The following is an 8,976-nucleotide window of genomic DNA, read 5'->3' as shown; positions in this document are numbered from 1 at the left end:
ATCGCAGCGGGCTGCACCTGGAAGTGAAAGAGAGGCGCTCCCTGCACACATCAGTCCGCCGAGAGCAGGAAAACTAGATGGGAAGCTTTTAACTGCCCACACTTTTTAAACAGGGAAACAAACTCAACTATGTAATCATATTTTATAGATTTACTTTATTAGAGCACATTACAGCGCACGAACCACGAGTGCAATATGTGAAATACAGTATAGTGAAACATCGGAATTCACTGAATGCCTTTTCTTTTTTTCGGCTCTTGGCTGTGGGGTGAATATGAGTGTAAACTGATGCAACCAGCTGGGGGTTGGAAACTGGGTATTTGCAAAGAGGACGGAGCAAAGTCCATTGTTCTTGACAATGACAATAAATAAATACTACTACTATTTTACTACTAAAGTCTGAATGACTAACGCTTATCTGCCACACTGATTTTTACATTAACACCTCCATTGCAGCCTGGTTTGACAACAAAACTGAACAAATAAACGGAACTTTCTGTACTCACTCTGGATAATCCCCAGAACGCTGTGTCAATAGTTGGTGAAAGGGAAATCTGGTGGGATGGTGCTACAGAAATCTTTGCAATACACATATTTTAAACCAAATAAAACCAAAACTGCTGCGATGGTGAGATACAGGCATACATGAGAACATTACTTGTGAAAATCAGTCATTTGAGAAAATTTTAGTGTATGTTTTACAACCTTCTTTACTAAGAAGTCAGGACACACTGTAAAATGTCAAGAAAAGTGCAATGTGATTATCTATAAATTATCAAAAGCCCTTTAGTTGATTCAAACCAGATGAAAGACAATGTTTAAAGTGAGAAGTGTTCTTTTTTTCAAAAATCATGCTATTAAAAAAAAATTCCAACAAAACATTTTAAATATGTTATGAGGCATGTTTACCACTGTGTTGCATCACTGCGTTCAGGAACGGATGGACATCAGTTCCTGGAGATTCAAAGCCAAATGTTTTCACATTTTTCAGTGCATCTTAATTCATATTTATTGCTCTATAGTTGCAAGCATGCAGTTTAGAACCCAGACACTCTCTTTTATTGAATATGTGCAGAATGAAGTTTTGCATTGTCTTCCTGAAAAGGTGTCATCTAGATGAATGCCATTATATGTGGTTGCAAAACCTGTATGTATTGTTCAGCAGATTTAGTGCCACGTGTACTAATGCACCCACAGTCACAGATACTGGTTGTTAAACTGTGTGCTAGTAACAAGCTGGATAGTTTATCCAGCTTGTTACTATATATATATATATATGTCAGCTCATCTATATATATACTATATATAGATGAGCTGACATGAGCATTAAAAACAACCTACTGTAGAATAAAATATTAATATAATTATTGTGACAAAACAAAACTGGCTCAGAGGGTAAAGCATGCACCATTGAAAAGGGGAAGTAGGTAAAAAATAGAAAAAAAAAGAAAATGACATAAAAATAACAGCCTAAAGATTGTAGAAATTTGTGTTCACTTTTTTTAAGTATTAATTTTGTAGTTTTAAATGAGTATTCCTGAAACACTGCTACGATTTCCACCGCAGAATAAAGTGTGTTTTCAGTGCAGTTCTGTCTGATGGCCTGAACATCATGGCCAGTTAGAAAAGTTAACAGGGAATACGAAATTGCCACAATAAACTGGTGAAATTGACATTACAAACCTTTTCCTGAAGTTTTTGTAAGTGCTCCCTGTTGGTAGTCAACATTGGAGTTACATGATTTTTGTCTTAGCAGCACAGATGAGTTCACTAGGAGGAAACATCTGCTTCAGACATTCATCTTTATGCGCTCCAAGCAGACATTTTGGGGATTCTTAAAAGAATATAATGGCCAGACTGCTTCAAGCTGATGGTTACTTCAACAGTTAAAACCAATAACCGCTGGTTACAACCAAACCTTGATGGGCTACAGCAGCAGTAGACCACACCAGCTGCCAGTTTCTTGTTCCTAGCTGCCACACATGTCAGCTAGGAACAAGAAACTGAGGCTAAAATTCACATGGGCTCAACAAAATTGCCAGACTGAAAAGACTTTGCTTGATCTGCTGACTTGCGATTTGGATGGTAGGGCCACATTTTTCATGTAAACAACATGAACGCAGGGATCCATTCTGCCTTGTATCAATAGTTAGGGCTGAGTATTATTTAAACTCAACAGCGTCCCTGAGTATTGTTGCTCACCATGTCCATCGCTGCATCACCACAGTGTATTCATCTTCTGATGACTGCTTCCAGCAGGATAACACACCATGTCACAAAGCTTAAACTTAAAGTGTCCCAACTTTTTTGGAAACAGTGTTGAATTTGCTAGTATCAGTAATTAATAACCATATTTTAAATATTGGCATTAATAGGATTATTTTTAAACTATCATTTCAACTTGGTGCTTTTTTAAACAAAGAGACGATGCTTGGTTAACTGGCAGAATTTAGACCTTTACTTGAGAAAGCCACTGAAAAACTGTGTTACTGCAGCTTGAGGCACAAACAACAAATGCTGCTGAGGACAAAGAGAAAGTTAAAAAGTTCAAGAATATACGCAGGACACTGTGGCATGTTTTTATCACAGAGAGCGAACTTCATCTGCAGGTCACTTCGAATATTTTACATAAACAGATATGTTCATGGCACCACAGGGTTTTTTGGATATACTATATGTTGCAGGTGTCTGTGCAGTATAATATATGAATGCTTCAGTGAGGAACGAGAAAAGCAGTTCAGCAGGTATAGTCGGTGCTTATGTTTGGAAACACAGCGGGGCAGGCTCGACTGGTGGAGGTTAAGAAAACATTTTAAAAAGAGGGTGCAGCCAATTCTGCTGAAACCATAACGCAAACAGTTAAAGATTAGGAATGATAAATATGTGCACACAATCAAACAGGCAGCACGTGTAGTTTTCTTATTATAGGTCACCACTCGCTTGGTTAGACTCCCAGATTGCTAAAGCAATGACATAACTGTCACATCTTCTATCACAGTAGCTACAGGCACACGTTTATTTTATACAATCATACAAAGCCGGTACTTATTTGAGGCCAAACTGAAATACATAACCCATTCAAATGCAGAATAAATGAACATCTGGTGGTGAGTAAGCACATAAAATGTAACAATGTGGAACATTATATCTAAATTATAGGGTCTTTCATAGCTCAGACTGGTCTCTGATAGAGAAGAGTAAATTGGTAAACCACTCACAACTTCACAACTTCCACCAGTAAAGGATTTCATTAGGAAGTATCAGTGTTGTCGAAAAAAGACGTGATCCAGAAGTATTTAATGTCTGGGGACTCAAAAACACAAAGAGACTGGTGTTTAACCCCATAAACACCCTGAATTTTTCAAATGTTCACATTAAGAACACTCCCACATTTGTTCTGTAACAGGGCCTCAGCAGTAAGTCCCTAATAATCAACTTTGGCAGAAGTTTGAGATTAAAATAAGTAATCTTGTCCCCATCGCTGCGTTCAAGTGAGAGTTTTAAAACTGCTGCAAAAATAAATTTCATTCTAATTAAACAGAAGTGTATGTTTGACAGTAGATGTAATGGTTCTAACGGTGATTCAGTGATACTGACACATGCCACTGGTCCTAAACCGTTTCTAAAAAAAAGAAGGAGAAGCAGCACAACAATTCTGCACTCATTTAGTCACAGTAATACAAATGGTAAATGGCCTGTATTTATATAGCGCTTTACTAGTCCCTAAGGACCCCAAAGCACTTAACACATCCAGTCATCCACCCATTCACACACACATTCACACACTGGTGATGGCAGCTACATTTTAGCCACAGCCACCCTGGGGCGCACTGACAGAGGCGAGGCTGCCGGACACTGGCGCCACCGGGCCCTCTGACCACCACCAGTAGGCAACGGGTGAAGTGTCTTGCCCAAGGACACAACGACCGAGACTGTCCAAGCCGGGGCTCGAACCGGCAACCTTCCGATTACAAGGCGAACTCCCAACTCTTGAGCCACGATCGCCCATACAAGCAGGAGCAATAATCATGCCACACTCTGGAACCTTCGAAACAGGGTGGCAGGTTGACTTTTGATAACAGATATGACCTGATACTGCACCTCCAGTGTGGAAACAGTCAAAACAACACAAGCTGATATAAGCTGACAGACTACAGTCTATATATGGACCTAGATCCAAAAATATTAGATTCTAAAAGACTTATAATAAACCTTGATAGCTTAATTTTTTACTGTTAAAGAGTCATGTCAAATAAAAATTGCATTAGAAACAACTTACAGGACTACACATAATAAGATGACTCATGATGACCAAGGCAAAAGTCAGAACATTATCCAGACTGGCTGATGTGAGGAGCCTCTTTATGCCGTAATATTCAGCTCTATCAGAGCTTTCAGAAAAGTCACTTTCGCAGTTTTATTTTCTGACATGCTTACGTAATCGCTGTTAACGCCTCTAAGTTTCCTCAGAGCTCTCTATCTGATAACCGATGAACGTGGGATTAGTTCCCTTCTGTCAGTGACCGCTCATGTTTTTCTAGTTTCTAAAAGTAGAATGGGAGGCAGAGCCTTCAGGGATCAGGCCCCTCTACTCGGGAACCAGCTCCCAGTCAGGATTCAGGAAACAGACGCACTCTTTACTTTTAGGATCAGGCTTTAAACTTTCCTTTTTATTAAAGCTGATGTTAGTGTTGAATCAGGTGACCCTGAACTGTCTCTTAGTTTCTGCAGAACTTCCCATGATGCACTGAGCACTTCTTCACTCACCTCTTTTGATTCCTCAGATGTTGATACATTTCTCTACACCTTACTGGTCACTGCAGATGGCTGCCCCTCGCTGAGCCTGGCTCTGCTGGAAGTTTCTTCCTATTAAAAGTGAATTTTTCATTCCCTCTGTCGCAAAATGGTTACTCATAGGGGTTCATTTGATACCTGAGGTTTTCTCCAGAATCCTGTACAGTATAAAGCACTTTGAGGTTACTGTTGTTGTGATTTGGTGCTATATAAATAAACTCGATTCAGTTTCCTGGCAGCAAGCCTTTCTGACTAGAGCAGTAATGTTTGAGCATATTAGTATTCATCCATAACCCTCTTCATTCATCCATGCATCTCAATTATCACACAATTATAAAGTGACACCCACAATTTATGGATTATGTTAACCCACAGTATTTGTATACGAGGAAGTGACTGCAGGAAACAGTGGACTGTCCGGTCAATATTTCAGGAGGATAAAAGATTCAGTGTGTGCTAAAGCAGTGATACTGGTTAAACAAATACTGAATACACAAAGCTTTTCAGTGTCTAACCTCTCACCTTTAAATTTTGTTTCCTATAAGGAAAAAGAGGCTTTCCTGTTCATTCTAAATACAATCACTGAACAGCTGAACAGCTTTTTTTGCCCGCTTTGAGTCTCAAACACAGCAACCAGTGACCACCACAACCCACACCAGCCTCTAATAACTCCCCACTTATTCTTGAGGCACAGGATGTGAGGTGTGTGCTCTGTGCAGTGAACCCCAGGAAGGCTGCAGGTGGAGTACCTGGGAAGGTGCTCAAGGAATGTGCCTCGCAGCCAGCACAGGTCTTCACTGACATCTTCAACCTGTCTCTGGAACAAGCCGTTATCGTGCTTGAAATCTGTCATAATCATCCCCATCCCCCAAAAAGTCACCCATAACCAGACTCAATGACTTCCACTCAATTGCACTAACCCCTGTCATCAGTAAGTGTTTTGAGAAACTGGTTCTGTGGCACACTGTAGCCTACTACTACCCCTACTGCTCATTACGCTGCTCCTTGGACTTGGACTCGGTGCTCAAACTGTCTGTCTGTGTCACTCCGGTATTGTGTATTTTTTTTATTTGTATGATTATTTTATTGTATAGCTTATTAAAATGTGCTGAGTATATGTGCACTTTTACAGAGCTGCTTTTAATCTTGCTATACTGTGTATAATGACGATAACGGCTTTCAACTTCAACTTCAGTCCACACGTGTCCTGAGCTCGAGCTGGCGGGCTGAAGCAGCGTGACAGTTTGTCACGTTCACACTTGGTTTGGCCACATCCTGAAATCTGTCACATCAGAGACACCAAAACATCTTTATGCCAAGTTAGGATGAACTTCCTCACAGCTTTACTACACGATGTAATGAAACTATACAGAGGTTCTGTTAATAAAAATATCAGTTGACAAATAAAGGTTACATTCCAACTCTGGAGAGTTAGTGTTTGTTGATATTTCTGTAACTCTTACATCTACAGTCATGTGAAAAAAAAAAAACCCACCCCATCAGTTCCTAAGTTTCACATATAAGTACAATACTTTAGCTTGTAACACCATTTGAAATAATCAGCGTGGAGGAATTTGGTCCCACTCTTGTTTCAGTTCAAGTTTGTGGGTATTCATTCACGCACAGCATTTCAGTCAGTGTGATGTCTGCACTTTAACCGGGTCACTGCAGCACCTTGATTCTGGTGATTCCTGGTATTCCTCTTTGGCAGAAAGGTCCAGACGCCAATCTACCAAGAACGTCTGCTTTGATAACTTAATCAAGTGTATTTGATTATCAGCTGCTGCTTTCCCTCTTGATTCCTATGGAAGCAGTAAGGACATAAATGTTCACACACCGCTTCTATTTTTTGGCTCAGCTTTTGCTAAATAAATGATGACGTGGTGTAAAATGCTATGTTTCCTGACTTTTAGGACCTGCTCAGGTGTACATGATTTCTTTATTATGTCTCTCACATGACTATAACTGTTAGTTTCCACCTCGTGTGCAGCTAGCTTTCATGGAGGGGCAATCAGTTTATTTTATCAAGGTCAGTTTTTTAAAGGCAAATACTGCCCTCACTGACTGTTAGCGCTCTAAACTTAATTTACTTTTTTTTTTATCATATGTTTAACTTTTATGTGATCAGGCCAGACGGCCCTGAATTGTCTGCTTTATATGATAATCACAGCAATTCATGGAAGATTCAAATAAAATCGCATGTCTGCATGCATATTTATAAATAGTGTGGGTTTCATGTAACTATAAGGTTGGCAAAGAAAAGATAGAAGTCTTTGAAGGTTAAAACATTCAACGGTCACTTCAACATTAGATACAAGCACACAGTGGAGCAAATATTCATGTAATAAGATGAAGGTTATGGGGTACTGTGTGGCAGAGCAAATATGTGTGTGTTTGAGTGTGTGTGTTTACTTGGCTATTAAAAAAAGGTATGAAAGACACCCCAGAATGTGCTGAAGTACTCCAGCGTTAGAGCAGATGGTTAAACAAACTCAAGTCATATGAGAGTCAGTTGGTTTTAAACACAACTAACTGCCTGGACCCACAGATCCAAAAACATGTGAACCATTACTGGGCCAGAGCACAGCAGAGGATGCCAACACTCAGCTGCAGTTAGTCTGATTCAGATGGCTGATTCGGGGGAGTTTGATTTGTTTGGTATATCACTGATATTACTAATGTCACTAGCGTGGCTGTAGCTCAGCAGGTAGGTAGAGCAACCTTCTACTAATAGGGAGCTCTGTGATTTGCTCGTCGGCTCCAATCTCAATGCCAAAGTGTCCTTGGGCAAGATGAACCTTAATTTGATGATGCATTCATTAAGGTAGGAAGGTTAGAGAGAAAACACTTTGGCATAGAAAAAAGGGCCTCTAGGAATGAGTGAGTGAATGAAGCAAGTTGTGGGAAGCACTTTGACAGCTTAAGTAGAGTAGAACAGTGCAATATAAGAACCAGTCCATTACTTTCTGGTATTGTGGCAATACTGCTAACAACAGGTGAGTACTGACATGTCTAGAATCATATTAGCAGTCACTTAGTGTGGCTTTATACTTATAAGTTGAATATTTACTCTATTTTTAGTTTGATCTAGATTCAAGAAATTCTTGGCTTTATAGCTGCTAAGTCCTGAAACAGGGTCACCAAAACATAACACACACATAAGCTCCAGAAGTGCTTCTGCCTTCTCTGGGACTGAGGTCATTTAAGATGGTCTGAGATGAAGTGAAAAATTATCATATAGTCGGATTAATTAAAATTAGAAATTTTGAAAATCAAGTCCTGTTTGTAAGGTTTATTGTTCCCATTTTAAACAGCATTCCTGCATTTTCAGGAAGTGGCGTGTAAGATCATTCCTTGAGTAAATGCTCTTAGTTCCAATAGTTTATACTGTAGACTCAGCATATACTGCAGCTGATAACATAACAGTGTTGAACTGGATGAGCAGTTGTGGATAAGCTTAAATCACAGAACTGGAAAGATGTGAAGAGGCAAAGTGAAAATGTGATTGTTCGTATGGTTGACTGCAGCTGGAAGTTCAGTAATAATCATGACAAACAAAGCAGGAGGACACGATGAAAGATGAGGAGACTCTGATGGAGGTTAACCACGCTCACGCTCACGGTTCGGCCATTTAGCTGAAGCCGTGTCATTAAAACTTAATGGTATTTTAATAAGGAGGTTTGCAGAGGCAGAGAGAGATGACAGTTCATCTTTAAATATATTCATTTAAAAAAAGAAAGGAAAGTCCAATGGCAGTTACCATGACAACAGCACCTGTGAAGGCCCTTTGAGCCGCTGAGGTTACTGGAAGAGGACATTTGATTAAAGGGACCTCTGACTCTGACGTGGGTTTATAATCAAAAAAGCGGATGATGATGTCATGGCAAAATTACTGATATGTTCCGTTTCTAATGGATACGATGTGAGAGGATGTTTAAATGTAACTTTAAGTGAGATGGTAAACAACAATGTGTCACTTCCTCCACAGTAGAGGTGTCAAACATGAGGCCTGGAAGCCAGAATCAGCTGGAAAAGACTCCAATCCAGCCCGCTGAAACCAGCAATCACTTATTTATTTCTATGTAATAAGATGCAAGGCTTTGGGGTGCTGTGCGTTTGTGGCGGATAGCTTAAATTTTGTATTTTAATCAATTTTACAGCTTGTCCTATTGATAAGGAGCT

Source organism: Haplochromis burtoni, unplaced genomic scaffold (assembly GCF_018398535.1).
Source record: "Haplochromis burtoni strain Fernald_Lab_line unplaced genomic scaffold, NCSU_Asbu1 Contig_35, whole genome shotgun sequence".
NCBI lineage: Eukaryota > Metazoa > Chordata > Actinopteri > Cichliformes > Cichlidae > Haplochromis > Haplochromis burtoni.
This window is presented reverse-complemented; position numbering follows the sequence as displayed.